Raw genomic sequence first — 16,302 nt, forward strand, 5'->3', positions numbered from 1 at the left:
AAATGTTTAAACTATACACACAGAGGTATGAAAGAGAAGCAAGACCAGCTTTTGCACAGATCAACAGTCCTTCCAGAGAAGAAAAAGCCCATCACATGTTCCAGAAGCCAATTTAACTAGGATGATCACAAAGAAGAAACAAGGGAGTGTACCAAGTGGCAACGCGGCCACAGGGTGGGGAAGTCATGCTTGAAATCACTAAGAATAAAAGTTTGAGCACTGGGGCCTGAGTGAATATTAAACGGACTCTGTGGGTTTAAGTAATACAACTCAACAACACCCTGCAATAACTTTGAACTCTTGGATCTTGGGGAAATGGCCTGGGGAATGAGAAAATTCTCCAAGAGAAATATTATTTGTATTCCATGGTTGTAAAAGTTAATAGCCCTCCCCCATTCCAAACCATGGCATCCCAAACCAGAGGAAGGGAAATTTGAAACATGTAATTTAGAAGCTGGGCTACAAGGAGGAGAGCCTGACCCCCAAGCTAAAGCTGCCTGGGGCTTTATTTACACAGGTCTAGAAGCGGAGTGGCTCTAACTGTTGGGAAAATCTTTCTGAAATTCCACAATTTGGTTTACCTTCCCCCTGCTAGGATGAGGTTGCTCACAAAATCATGGTTTCATAGAATGCAAAAATTAAAAGAGAGCTTAGCGATCATCTAAGGCTCAGATTCAGCTGGGTCTCATCTTGAAGGAACTCCCTTAACTGGGAATAGCTGCCTGGGTCACAGCACAATGCAAGTGTGTGGAGCTGAGGCTGGATTGAGTGGGACGGAATGCTTCATTGTGATTGATTAGTCATGTCTGCTTCAGGCACAGAATGATAGGCGAAGCATATGCATCGAATGTTTTTTGACTGTAAACTTGGTGAAACCCTTCATTTTATAGAGGAAGTAAGTGAGGCTCTCTGAGCAAAAGCAAATTGCTCTAAGCCTTTTGGTAGCTGAGTGAGAATGACAAGTCAGTTCTCTTCAATTCTCGTCGTGTCTTCCTTTTACCATTAGCTTCTGTGGCTGGCAACTAGAATTTTCGCAAGAGTAATTCCTAACAGCCATTCACGCTCCACTCAAACAGAAAGACCTGCCCTTTTAAGGGAATTCATTTCCGCTTTCCTTGATTCCCATTCAGGTCTGAGTGTGGCACAATTGGAGGTAGTAGTTTAATTTTGGTAGTCGACATCCTCGGTTGGACAACAGTAAGGGTAACCCTGTGTGCTGCTATAACAAATAATCCCTAAACCACAGTGGCTTAACACTGAATGCTGGGTAAAGAACGGCCCCTCGCAGGTGACCAGGTCCTAATTTCCAGAACCTGTATAATACTTTACATGGTAAAAGGGACTTTGCAGATGTGATTAAAGATATTGGAATAGACAGATTAACTGGACCTCTTATAATGGTTTTTCTAAGAAGGAGGCAGAAGAAGAAGGAGATAAGATGACAGAGCACAGACAGGGGCAGAGAGAGATCTGAAGATGCTGCACTCCCGGCTTTGAAGACGAAGGAAGGAGCCAGGAAAGGCAGGTGGCCTCTAGAAGACGGAAAAGGCAAGGAAACGGATTCTTCCTCCAGCCTCTAGAAGGGAATACAGTCCTGGTGAGACCTTGACTTTACGCCTTCTGACCTCCAGAACTATAAGATAATACATTTTTGCTGTTTAAGACCACCGAGTTTGTGGTAATGTGTACAGCAGAAATTGGAAATGAACATACACAGTAAAAGTTTACTTCCTGCCCCTCTCACAATCTAACAAAGTGAGACCATTTCCCAAGTCACGATTGGGGCTAGGCCCCTACCATCATCAGGCTCTAGGGGTCCCAGGGCCTCCAGCCAACCAAAGCTCAGACAGAAGAGGTGAGGGCAGAGATCCTGCAGGAGGCCCCAAGTGCCAGGCTTCAAAGTGACTTCCACCCACCCTTCGTCTGGCAAACCCGTCCCACCGCACCACTGAGCTGCAAGTGTCTCCTGGGAGCCCAAGAGGAGTATCAGATGGTTTGAGAAACACACGGCATCTGTCTCTCCCCTCATCCCCTTTCCTCTCCTTGCCATCACTTCCTCCCCCCAATTCTTTAGTCCTCAAGAGTCAAGCAAACCTGGCTCTGATCCCAGCTTGCTACTCAATAGCCACAAGCAACTAACTGGACCTCTCTGACCCACTGCATCGTTATCTATAAAATGAGGAAGGGGGTAAACAATTATTATCATAACTGTGAATAGATTATACCATTATTATAGGCATATTTTTATATAGGTCTAAGAGTTAGGTGATAGAGCATAAAATGAAAACACTTTTCCAGAGGTTCTTAGCCTGGGGACATCCTCAGAATTGCACGTGGACTTTTAACAACCACACATAAGGGGCCTCCACAGGTGGCGGCTGCCACATGGGACGATTCTGCAGCTGGATCATGACTGCTCAGTTCAAAGGCAACATACCGGGAACCTAATACTGGCTCTCAAGACTGGACGCAGCATCAGTCACTTAAGAAGCTGCATCGCCCTCCCCAGGAATATTTACATTGTAAATTTGAGCTCCAACCGCAAAAACATCCTGCTAAGCGAAAGAAGCCAGACACAAAAGGCCACAGAGTGTATAATTCCATTTATAGGAGATACTCAGAGTGGGTCACCTCGTGCAGACAGAAAGCAGATTCGTGGTTACCAGGGGCTGGGGCAGAGGGAAGTGGGAAAGACTTTTTAACAGGTATGGGGTTTCCCTTCGAGGGATGAAAATGTTTGCAGCTACAGGTGATGGCTGCACAACAGTGAACACACGAAGTGCCACTGAAGTTCACGCCTCCAAATGGTTGATTTTACATTATGTGAATTTCACCTCAATTTTGTTTTTAAAAAGCAACATCTCTGCTTCAGGGACATATTTAAAGGCCAGCATAGTCCCAGTTGGCCTGAAATCAAATCCCAATCCTTTGCCTATACATAAAATTGTTCCTGTGTCAACCTAAGGCCCCTGTACAGTAACTGAGACACAAGGACAGTCTTCCCCAGCTGCTGGGGGTGTCAGTGACCAAGGCCCTTGGCTGACAAAAGCCATATCCCCAACATCACACCCTGTCCCAGGAGGCGACCTGGTGCCCATTGACAGGTTATGGGGTAGGGAGGCCTGGTCTCTTGCTCAAGGCAGGACACCTCTGCAGGAGCACAGGACCCGGTTGAGGGCCTTGTGGCCACCACATCCCCATCCATCCCCATCCGCATCCTCTGTCCACCTTGCTGACGTCCCCACCCCACTGATCCCAAAGCTCTTCCCCCAGCAACCTCTGCAGCAAATCTCCCTCTGAGATTTGCCGGGACAGCCAACCTAAGATGCCTGCCCAAGATGAGTTCTGCTGTCAAGTTCTACAGCAGTGGTTTCAACCAGGCAGCAATGTCTCCCACAAGGGATGGAGCTCCATGAGACGTTTTTGTTTATCAGGACTTGGGGGGTGCAGGTGCTACCAGTGTCTAGCAGGTAGAGGCTAGGACACAGCTAAATATCCTACAATGCCCAGGACAGCCTCACTGCCACAAAGAATGATCCAGCCCAAAATAGCAGTGGGGAGATTGAGAAACCCTGTTCTAGAACAGAAGCTCCTTGAAGACAGGGTTTTGTTTTTTTTTCTGTCACATGTCCAGCACATAGTAGCTGTTCAATCCATACTTGCAGAATAAACGAGTGAGGGACTGAATGTGAAAACCCACCAGGGCACCTCCACCTCTCCTCAGGTGACGTCTCCTCAGAACAGACTTTACTGAGGCTTCCATACTCTGCCTCCTCTTCCCCCGAGGACTTAAGGCTTTCTGTGGTCTGGCTCCTGCCTGCCATTTGGCCTCATTTCTTAGCATCCTCCTCCTTGCTCACAGTCATACAGTTTCCCTGGCCTTCTTGGGTCCTCAAATACACAAGCTCACTCAGCAACTTAAGGGCATCAATCATGGGGTCCCTGCATCTCAGTTTCTTGCAGGGCAGGCTCCTTACCTGATGGTCTTTCTAAAATAAATCCTGTGGCCCTTCTGGTTGCTCTTACCACATCCTGTTTGTTTCCTGCACGGCCCTTGCTATCACGCAAAACGACCTTCTTTGCTTGGTTGCGCATTGTTTGTTCTCCGTCTTGTCTCCTGGGAAGATGCCACGATGCAGTTTTTCTCCGCTTTGCTCTGTGCTGTGGAATTATCTGTTGACTGGATGAATACAGGAATTGGCAGAACAACTGGTACCCTGGACTTGTGATAACAGGGGCCCAGTGAACTGGGCCTCATGGAGGTTCAGGACCCGTTGAAAGAAAGAAGGAAGGGTGGGCCTGCTGGGGAGAGGGGCCGCCACATGCCCACTGGCGTCTGCTAACAAGGGCAAGTGTGGACGAACTCCTGGGGGCTGAGTCATCTCTTTCTCTGTAGCTGTGCGGGAGGCAGGTGCCTTCAGGCTGGGCAGGAGAGAGGAGGCCCAGGATTTTGTGCTGGGAAGTTCGAGGCAGAGCACGGGCAGAATTTGTTGTCACAGGGAGATGTCAGCCCCACGCCCCCCATGTCAAAGGACTCTTAATTACGCTGCCAAAAGCAAGGCTCAGTGCTAACCTGTGACCCCAAAGGTGTTTATATTTCCCTCCAACATTCTCTTTTGATCATCCCCCTAGAGTCAAAAGTATCCCAAGGCTTGAAGATAAACTGTCAGTTTTATGGGGTCGCTTTTACTCCTACCAGAAAATAAAACAAATGCACCGCACAGTGTTTGGGGGAAGCCATTTGCAGTTCCCTGCCTCTCTCCTGCTTTGTCCGCTACCTTCTGCACTGGTGGAGGCTCCTCTCGCCACCTGCACAAGGCTGTCCTGCTCTTTGCTGCCTGCTTCTTATCCAGATTTTACCCAAACTGAAACAAAAGGAAGCAAGATGAGATCTACGTGCAGTCACCCTCACCCGCTGGCAGGGGACAGAAGCAAACAGTTCTTTTCAAGTTAGCAATGAACTTTCAGAAATCTGTAAGATGTGGCTCTCAAAAAAGGTACTGGTGAAAAACCTCTTGTTAACAGAGATGAAAACCTGATATAACTGAATGTGGAACGGCAGGGGATGGTACCATCCTCTGGGATCATCCATTATGAGGCCACGCTCTGCAGCTGTAACAATGGATATTAGGAAAGTGTACTCATTGATCTGGAAAGAGGTTGGTTTTCCATCCAAAGGGAGGTGGCAGATAAATTAGTGAACAGGACTCTAGCAGATGCTGTGGGGGCCCTGTCCTTACCCCCTTGGCCTTCACTTTTCCTGGGTATTAGAACGCAATAGCTCCCAGTGCCAGGACATGCTAGTGCTCCCCAGAAGTACTCAGGGCAGAGGGGTTAACACTCTCCTGGGAGCAGCCCTCAGGCAATGATTAATGGGAGGAGTGAATGCACTGTTCATCTCCTCAAGGGCTAACTCCCAGGCACCTCCTGAACCACCTATGGGAAGCCCCCAGTGAAACTGACCCCCAGGTGCCCACAGCAGAAACGTGCTCCCTTCTGTCTGCCCAGCTAATCTTTCTTGGAATCAGTTCCCAATTCACTCACTTGCCACCCTGGAGGTTAGAGGCTATAGAAAGGGGCAGGAGTTTGCCATTCCTGATACAGGAATGATAAGCACAGAGAGGACATGGGGTGTTACACGTGGGCTGCCAGCCACACAGTGGAGGCAGTGCCTGTGCTTAGGAATCTGAATGTTAAGTACGCACTCCTGCCCGGAGAGATTCCCATGCTCAACCAGCAATGGAGCCTCCGCCAAGCCCATGCCACCGAGACCATGGAGCTCAGACATCAGCCTGCTGCGAAGTCATCTGGGGAGCATGTTAAGAGGCTTGGATCTGGACCTTACCCAGAAAGTGGGACCCAGCAGGCATGTAGTGGGCCCAGGAATAGGCATATTACACAAGGACCCCAAGCAGTTCTGAGTTACAGGGTGAGAAACACTGGACTGGCAGAGTGGCAGTGTCTAGTGTCCACTAGACAGAGGCTGCTCTCTAAAGAGAGCACATGCTTGTATTCCTGACGGTGGCCAAGGATTACCCATGTGATCTCCCCTCGGCTGCCCAGAGCAGGGGAAGGAGAAATGCTGCCTGTGTTTGTTTCCTAATGCTGCTGTAAGAAATTATTACCAATGTGATGGGCTTAAACCCACAGCCATTTATTGCCGATAAGCTGATGCCCCTTCTGTAGGTGAGAAGTCCCAGTGGACTCAGTGAGGTCTCGGCCTTGGATCTCACAAGGCTGAGATCTAGGTGTCGGCAGGGCTGAGCTCCTTCCTGGAGGCTCTGGGGAGGAATCCAGAGCTGGAATTCCAGGCTGATTCAGTGGCTGGCTGGATTCAGTTCCTTGTGTGTGAAGGACTGAGGTCCCCGCTCCTCGCTGGCTGTGAGCCCGGACAGGCTCTGAGAGGCTGCTGCGGTCCTGCCTGCGCTTTACATGTGCCTCCTCCAGCAATGGTGAGTTGAGTCCCTCTCATGCCATGAATGTGACGTCTCCTGCCACATCTAACTTTGGCCAGAGAAAGTTGTCTGCTTTTAAGGGCTCATGGGATTACATTGGGTTTACCTGGAAAATCCAAGATAATCCCCTACTGTAACATCCCTAACCTTAGTCACATCTGCAGAGTCCCTTTTGTTATGTAAAATTACATACTCTCGGGCTCCAAGGATTAGGGTGCGGACATTTTTGAGGGGACATTCTGCATACAACAATGCTGTATCACAAACAAAGCCACCAGATTTCTGGTCTTCTTGCAAACGATTCTTTGCTTCAGGGATTGTGTATCTGTAGGCCCGAGACGGAGAAGGCAGGAGGCAGAAGAGTTGGGCCTGCGTGGAATTGAGAGCAAAGATCTTCCTCCATAAGAGCAAGGTGTGGGAGGAGAAGGGCCTTCCTTGTTTTTCTTCTCAGAATGCTGTCATTTAAGGCTGCTCTACTCAGAGCCTTGGCAGTCATCTGGCCACCATGAGACAGGGCCAAGCACAAAGGATGGCAGGCCAGGAGTCCAGGGGGAGGTCATTGCTGACTTAGTTAAGGGAGCCGGGCATGGTGGCTCACGAATGTAATCCCAGCACTTTGGGAGGCCGAGGCAGGCGGATCACCAGAGATCAGGAGTTCGAGACCAGCCTGGCCAACATGGTGGAACCCCATCTCTACTAAGCACGTGCACGCACACACACACACACACACAAAATTAGCCAGGCGTGGTGGCACATGCCTGTAATCCCAGCTACTCAAGAGGCTGAGGCAGGAGAATCTCTGGAACCTGGAATGTGGAGATTGCAGTGAGCCAAGATCTCGCCCCTGCACGCCAGCCTGGGTGACAGAGCGAGACTGCATCTCCAAAAAAAAAAAAAAAAAAAAAAAAAAAAAAAAAAAGTCCTGGAACCATCTATCTCCACTATCTCCAGACTTCTTGTTGATGAGATTATCAAATCTCTGCTATTTAAGCTAAGTTTAGATGAATGTTCTGTTCCTCACTGATGGAAGCATTCCTAACAGATTTGTGTGATATTTGCAATAGTTTGGAATATTGTTCAACACACAGTCACTCCCCTCTCCTTTGCATAATGAGCAGAATATGCCTCTTATCCTGTTTATGGTGTGCTTGGCAAAGTGACTTGCTTTGGCCAATGAACAGCAATGGATGTGACACATGCAGAGGCCTTCGAAGTCTTTGCAGGTTTGGGCTCTACTCTTGTGCCCCAGTGATCTGCCATGAGGAGAATACACCCAGGATAAGCTCCTGCCCCTTCAGCCTGGGCCCCAGAACAAACACATGTGCGGCTGCATGAGCCCAACCTGTGTCCTATAACCAAGGCCAGCGGACCCTGAGCCTGAAGCAGAGACCTCCAGCAGGGCCCCGCTTAGATCACCTGCATCACGATCAACCACTGTCACTGTTCCAAGAAACCGAGCTTAGTAACAGTGTGTTATGCAACATTGTCAATAGCTGACTTGCACAATAGTGAACATTCAAGAGGTCCACACACTCCTGTTCCCCAAGACCCCAAAGTCATGTGGGGGAAAGTGATAGAACTCTACTCTGGGGATCCAAGAGCACAGAAAATCTAGGTCAAGCATTCATAGAATACAGGAGCTGGCAAACTCCCCACATCTCCCTGAGACACAGAGGAGCAGGTACAGAAGAAATGTCTGCCTGGGTGCCTGGAAGCCTCACAGGGTTTCATCGGCTCAGAACGCCCCAGTATCCAATGAAATCTTCCCATGGGCCGGGCTTTCAGGCTGCTCTGGGAGTTGCGGCCAAGCACTCCCAGAGATGCTCTGCTCTCAAGATGCAGAGGGCACAGGTGCGACTGGTGAGAACTGAGGACCACTCCAGAGGGAAGGAGGCAGTTTCCACAGATGTCTGGGTCACCTGGAGAGAATCCAGGCTGACATCACTCGCATGCCTGGGCTATTTGGGTCTCCTCCACCCCCCACCACCCAAACTGGAGCAATACTTAGGGAAAGGGAGAACCCAAATCCGTAAAATTAGGTTTCTGCCACTTGGAACAGGGGCTTGAAAGATAAATTAACTTCCATTAGACTTATATTTCTTGCACACCGTAGACTGCAGACTGAAATTCATGCCCACTGTGGACACAGAGAATGTATTTAGTCCCTGGGTATGGTGGTCAGCTTGCTTCAGTTCTGGGAGTCTCCATTCTCACTGGACTAAACCAGAGTCAGCGAACCAGGGCTGATGGCTCAGATCTGGCCCACTGCCTGTTTTTGTAAATAAAGTTTCACTGGAATAGCCACTCCCCCTTCGTTCACCGCTACAACGACGGGACTGAGTGGATGCGACAGAGACGGTCTGGCCCACAAAGCTGAAAATATCTATTATCTGGCCCTTTGCAAAAAAAGCTTGTCAACCTCTGCACTTTCCCACCTGCTCCAAATTCCAATCTCCCTGCGCTAAGCTCTGCTTTCGTTATAGCAACTCAACCAGCGTTGGAGAACGAGGCACACAGCATTCAAGAAACCCAGCCCTCGAGTGGCCCAGGGAGCTCTTCCCCACACACTACAAAATTCTCCAGACTTCCCCCTCCAATGAGCCAAAGAGATGTGACCGCACAGCACTATACCCTCTGCTGCCCAAGATCAATGACTTGTCCTCTTACTGCTCGCATGGCCTCATCCCTCCTTCCCTGAGACTTCTTCCCAGCTTCCCTCACCCTGGTGCTCCTCAGGAGAGGCCAAAATGAGAAGAGAGGTCTCCGAGTTTGAGTTCCACACAAAACTCTGCTCTGGCCAGACTCCGCCCAGCACCGTGGATGCCAGCAGAAACCCCATGTTTGTCCCCATTAATCACAGGCAGAACCTGCAACTTGAGCCCCGTCCACCCGAAATGAGTGGAAAAAGTGCAACCTGACCACAAAAGTATTATTTTATAAATAAGGCCCTTCAGTAGTGGTTAATTGGATACACATTTTGTAAGATTCAGGGAACATGAAAGCTATCATACTCACATTGACTGGCTGCGTTCCTGTTAGACTGCAGTGGCCATTTTCTGTGCAATGTCAGGCCCCAGGCTGAAAGTCCTAGCTTGGAGACTTTTATTTTTCCCTTAGGGATATTGCTTCTCCACCCCCACCTTTACAAAAAAAAGAGCAAGATTGATTTAGTGTATGTTTAACGGCTCCATAAATCACTCAACATGCCCCAATGTCATCAAAATTCTGCCAGAAATGATTTCCACTGAAGCAGATGGCCTGTATGGGAAACTAATCTGGCATGCTTTTATTTCCACCGAATTTCCATGAGCTCCTACTGTGTGTCAGCGCACACCTGGCCCTGGAAGAGGCTGAGGGGAGTGCTCCAGTCCACGGCCCTGCATCCCAGAAGAGGGAACACTGCAGGAGCTGGAAGGAGATGTTCAAGAATACAGGGAATCAGCCTGGAAAACCGTGGGCTGGAAGGCCTGCCCCTGTTTGTCTGAGATGGTTTAAAATTCACACCCTTCTTACGAAGACAGAATAAGAAATCCAAGGCTAATTTTGAATGCTCTCTCCTGCTATGCTTATGCTCTGTGGGTAGTCTGGGGACAGTGATGGGACCTAGCTATGCCTGCTACAGAGAGATGACTGGACAGAGGGGTGGCAGGTTGGGGAGGTGGCCTCCCCTCCCCAGCTGGTGCGGGCAAGCTGACAACAGCCCGCACCTGTTGAAGGCTCACCAGGGAGGGCTGAGGTCCTGATCTCCAAATTGAATGGTCAACCTGGACAGCCACATGAGGCCAAGTGTCTGCATTTGCGTGTGGCGTAAACCAGCACATACACCAGGGAGAGAGAGCAGCGGGGACTGAGAAATCAGGAGAGCTTCAGAGAGAAGCGGGATGGAGTTCAGCCGAAGAGAATGAATAGATGGGAGAAAGTGAGAAATCCATTGTGCTTTCATGACCAAAACAACCCTTGGGAGCAACATGTCGTTGTTTCTAAGGAGTAACAATAGTAATAATCACAGCTGAAGTGTACTTAAAGAGTCAGTCCATGCCAGGAAGTCCATATGCACTATTCTCTCTCTGATCACTCAAAACCATCCTAAGAGGTAGTTACGATTATCACACCTAATTCACAGATGAAAAAACCAAGTCTCTTAAGTTTCTCAACTTTCCCATCAAAATGCTCCAGGAAGCCGAAGAAAAGGAGCCTGTGAGCTGAAGACTCAGAGGAGTTCCCCAAGTCTACCGCCGCAAACGCAAAATTTCTTTGAAGTTCTGTTTTCTATATTCCCTTGTTTTTTTTACCCTCTCCTCTATATCTGTTTTAATATCAGAATGATGTGCTTAATTGTCTTTGAGTGAAATTTCACAAACTTTCTCCCCTAAAATGCTTCTAATCAAATACCCTTCCCAGAGGATGAACCTTATTTCTTCTGAGGTTTTTCCGACTCCTTCACCCACTGACTTGGATCCTGAGGCTAAACACGCTCCAGTTTAAGCAGCTCAGCTGGGGAGCAGGGCTTAGACACAGCTGGCCTCTGGCCCCCTGTTTTTGTTTGGCATGCATGGTGTCTTTCAATTTTCACACACACACACACAAATCCAGATTTCCAGATTCTTCTAAAATTGTTTCCACTGTGGCCACAATTGTGTGGCTCTGAGTAGCGACATAGGCTGGGTACAAGACACTAGGGAGTGCTGGGGACTGTGGCAAAACTGCCACCACTCCCTAGAGTCTTACATCTAGCCTATGTCACTCTATATTTCCCTAGACCCTGGAGGTGTTTGAGTATATGCTCTTGTCTTGGAACTCTTGGTGTTTCAGGTACAAAATGCAGAAAAGCCATGGGGTCTCGGTAAGACAGAGAGGGCTCCAATCAAAAGAGATCAAGAAGAGTCCATTCACAAAATGACCCTGCAGAGCCATGTCAGCACGGAGAGGGGGAAAAAAGAACCCCAATGATGCTCAGTGAAGCCCTTTTATTTTCCACTCTACCTCTGATGCTGCTCAAAGTGATAAATTAGAGAAGTTCATTTCCTTTGGTTGGAAAAAAAAAAAAAAAAACCCAGAAAGCAAAAGAAAAAGCCAGTGTTCAATAAAACGTGGAGGAATGACGCAATGGTGTGCAGAACCCTCAGAGCGGAGCTGTTAATTGCTTCCTTCCCGGGATGCTGGCCGGCCCCTTTCTCAGGGACTCAGATGCATTTGTCAAGGAAAGTATCAGCCCCCCATAACTCTCCAAAATGATACAATACATCACTTGAAAGTAAGCTAGGATCAACACGTTGTTAACTGTTTGATCTCACAAGTCAGAATTAATGATAGGTATTTTGCACAAAGAGAAAAAAATGAATGTTAAAAGCCTATTTACGTTAACTAAAGACATCCCTGCACCATCAGGGTTGAGTTGGAGGCGATTTCCTGCGGTACAGCTGTTCTACGTTTGTTAGTCTGCGGGTGGGTGGCAGCCCAGTAATCAGAGCCAGACTGAGGGTGTGGGGAGCTGAAGAGATGGGGGGCGGGGGTCAGGAATCTTTACACAGAAAATCCCAGTGACCACCTAGAGAAAGAGGATCCGGGTTAGAGTTCAGAGTGCACTCCTTCAGAGCTTTGGAAAGAGCTGCAGACCAGTGTCTTCATCTGAAAACTAGACTTCATTCATTAATTCTGAAAATGCTTACAGAGTGTGGGCTGAGCACAGGGGGTCCATTGGGGAGCATTAAGGACCAGGTCCTTGCCCTCATGGATCTTACAGTCTAGACAAAAAACTTTAACCAATAAGGAAACAAACAGATTAACAGACAAAACTTCAGGTCATGATAATACTATAAAGAGAACAGGATGGGATGTACCCAAAAGGGACCAGGGATGGGGCCACTTTAGATTGATGGCCAGGGAAGGCCTCTCTAAGGAAGCAACACTGGCCTTGAACCCTGGAAGGTGTGAGCCAGGCAAACACTCAGGGGCAGAGTGTTCCAGCAAAGGCTGTGGCCGGTGCAAAGGCCCTGGAGCAGGGACAGGCGTGGGGCGCTCCTGCTACAGCAAGGCAGACCCTGTGCTGGAACCAAGGGAGGGAGGAGAGTGGTGGCAAAATAGGGACCACAATGTGTACGGCTCTGGGGCCAAAGAGTCTAGCTATTACTCTGAGTGTGAAGGCATCCATTTGAAGATTCTGAGTAGGAGAGTAATGAGATTTAATTTGCGTTTTAAAAATCTCTCTGGCTCTGGATGGAAAATAGATTGTGGGCCAGCAGGGGGAGAGGAGTCAAGAGACCAGGTATGGGCTATGGGAAGTGTCCAGGCGGAAAGGAGGATTAAAGTAGATGAGGCCGGCAGCCCAGGGCCAGCACACAGTCAGTCAGGGCTGGCAAGAGGACAGAGCAAGTGAAGCGTTCACCTAGAGTGCAAAATGTAAGATGGGGAGAAGGAACTGCCAAAAAACTCGGTAATCAAAATAAATAAAGACACAATTCGTATTACTGATTTTTCCTTTTGCCTCAGGCTCCAATATGGCTTGACACGGCGCTGCGAATGACCCTGTCTTTCTTTAAAATGTTGATATTTTGTTCATCATGGAATTTTGGGCATTAATTTTGATTTTTAAATGCAGTGCATTAAAATATTATTTATCTGGATGACTTTTTTGGCACCCCCTTAAATTCTGTGGCTGAGGCAAGTACCTCCCTCGTCATACCCTAATCCTGACTCTGCACTAAGTACTCAGCACCCTACAGCGATTGAGGCCATTGTTGTTGTTTTTTGGCCTCCAAACCCCTAAGTAAATGCGTAGGTGGACACCAGGGGAGGCAGGTGCAAGGTGGGTTCTGCAACCTTCCCGTGTTCCCAGCTGACCTGATTTATGATGAAGGTGGGAATGAACAAAGCCATCTTAGGAGTTCGTCGGTGGCAGATTCTACTCCCACTGAGCTCAAGCTGATGCGAAATTTGTGGGAAGGAGCCTGAGGTATCTCAGAAAATCTCCAGCCCCAGGCTCTGTGTCTGTCAGGGCAAATTCCCCAGGAAGTGCCTCTGATTGGCCCAGTGTGGGTCACATGCTGTCTCTGAGCCAAATGGGCTGTGGCCACCCAGGCAGCGCGGTGGTGCACAAACATGGCTGCCAAGAGGCCCACCCTCTTGGGTGGGACAGTTCTCCCCAAAGAGAGATGTGGGCTGAGGTGGGGAAGGGGTTGTACTCATAATGTTGTTTGTTCGTACAACAGTATTTCCTGCTGCCAGGGAGCTGGAGTTAGGGTTTAGAAAAGGCTGGGGAAGTTTAGAGGAAGCCATAGCGGAGTAGCGAGAAGGGGAGTTGAAGAAGCCCTGAACAACATCTTCCGGTCGTTGCCTTCTTGGAAAAGCAAGCCCGCTTCTCCTGTGCGCCTTGCCCGCTCTGACAGTGAGGGAGGCTCCCTCGAGCACCCTTTAATTTCTCGGATTATTCAAATTTGCCATGCCCACCCAAGCAAATGGGAGGTTTTCTGGAGAGAACCAGGGACCATCAGAGGGGGGTATCAAAACCAGCTCAGCTCTCCAGTGTGGAAAATGAGTTTCTAGGCCACCAGGCAGCTTCCTACCAAGCACAGAAGGCCCGTCACCTCTCCACATTCAAGTGACAGAAGTGAAGGAGGAATGAACCACAGGAAAGCAGAACAAGAAGCAACTGGTCTCCTTGCGATGTTCAATGAGAGTTGAACATCAATTCTGTTACCAAGTATTGGTTCAAGTGAATCAAAGTCATGTCTAGCATCTATAATTTTTTTTACATTGCAAAGGATTTTCCCCTGTAAGAGTTTATTTTGATGTTTCACAAAGGGTGTTCTGAACATTCCTGGTAGCACGTGAGATGATTTTAGGCGAGACACCAACAAACATTTTTATTTTATTTATTTATGTTTAAACGTATTTTAAAAACATAGCAAGCATATCACACATGACAAAGACAATTGCTTAAGTCGGGGCTAAAGTAAGTATTTAAATGAGAAAAAAGGGGTACGGTTGATTTAAATAAAATGTTAAAGAATAATACAGTCATTTGGTGGGTGTAGGTAAAAATTGTGAAGGTGAGTGAAGTTTGGGGAACACTGGCTCAGCTGACGGCCACAAGTTCTGGAGAAGCCATTTGATCTGCTGCGATTGTCTCCAGGCGACAGATGACAGAGTGGAGACGGAGGGTGGCACCAAGTATGTGCCTCAAGTTACACATATACCCATGCGGGGCCAGGGCAAAAACACTGGATTTTATTTTATGTTATTTGGATTTTATTTTATGTTATTTTATTTTATTTTTATTTTATTTTATTTTTTGAGACAGAGTCTCACTCTGTTGCCCAGGCTGGAGTGCAGTGGTGCACTCTCAGCTCACTGCAACCTCTGCCTCCCAGGTTCAAGCCATTCTCCTGTGTCAGCCTCCCAAGTAGCTGGGATTACAGGTGCATGCCCCCACACTTGGCTAATTTTTGTATTTTTAGTAGAGAAGGGGTTTCACCATATTGGCCAGGCTGGTCTCGAACTCCTGACCTCAGTGATCCACCAGCCTTGGCCTCCCAAAGTGCTGGGATTACAGGCGTGAGCCACCATGCCCAGCCTGGATTTTAAGCTTAGTTCAAACGTCTTTTCACTCCCTCAAACTGAGACGTCATCTGTCACTCTAAAATGTGATCTTTGAAAACTCACGCCAATGTAGTATTTCTCAAAACTTCTCTAGAAACAGAGAAAATATAATAAAATGTAATAACTGTCTCCTTTTTTCCACTGGTCTTTCTATAGCAGTGGTTCTCAACCAATGCATATTTTGTTTCCAGGGGACATTTGGCAATATCTGGAGACATTTTTGATGTCACAGTCGAGGGGTGGGGAGGCAGGTGGTGGATAGAGACCAGGGATGCTACTAAAAGCTTCCTACAATACCCAGGACACTACCCTCTCCCCCGCCAAACAAAGAAGTATTCAGCCCCAAATGTCAATAGTGCCCAAATTGAGAAAACCTGGTCTATAATCACCATGACCCATTTCATTCACAAAGTCAAATCTCAGACTGAAGGATCAGAAATCTGTCTCCTGGCTGGACACAGTGGATTACACCTATAATCCCACCACTTTGGGAAGCCAAGGCAGGAGGATCCTTGAGGCCAGGAGTTTGAGACCAGTCTGGGCAACATAGTGAGACTCTGTCTCTAAAACAACAACAAAGACATCAACAACAAAGGAAAGCTGTCTCCCTGTTGTGCTCGTGACATTTGCTCAGCAATTAACATTTTGGTGGCTGAAAAAAATAGGAAATGTTTTCTCAGGAATAGTTGTTGTATAATAATATCTCTAATGCACACTAGCATTTATGGAGCCCTCTTGCTGTGCCAGATACCAGCCCAACAACTTTGCATGAAATTCTCACAACCACCCCATGAGGTAGGTACAGATGAGGAAACTGAGGCACAGAGAGGTTAAGCCATTTGCCTGAAGCGCCACAGCCTCTGCTTCAGAGACAGGATTTGACCCCAGGCAGTCTGGCTTCGGAGCCTGCACTGTTATTCAAAACAGTATGTAGTCTATGTTGTAAGATTATATATTTTCTATGGGACACACTTTAACGACTTTCATTATTAAATGGGAAAAAGAATGCCACACATAAGATTTTTATTTTTCCTGAGTCGGTCTTCATGAAGAAAGAGGACTCACCACTGTTTCATATCATTCTCCTTTACTGCAGTTACTTCCCCTGCAATTTCCCTGTTTGGCCTTAATTTCCTTTGAGTCCTCGAGTGCCACGTAAACTAGGATTGGGAGAGTTCATGGAGAGGGCTTCTGTCCAGCTTCCCAGGCCCAGGGCGGACTGCCGGCTTCTTGGAGCAGAGCTTTCAGG

This window comes from Pan troglodytes, chromosome 21 (assembly GCF_028858775.2).
Source record: "Pan troglodytes isolate AG18354 chromosome 21, NHGRI_mPanTro3-v2.0_pri, whole genome shotgun sequence".
Taxonomy (NCBI): Eukaryota; Metazoa; Chordata; class Mammalia; order Primates; family Hominidae; genus Pan; species Pan troglodytes.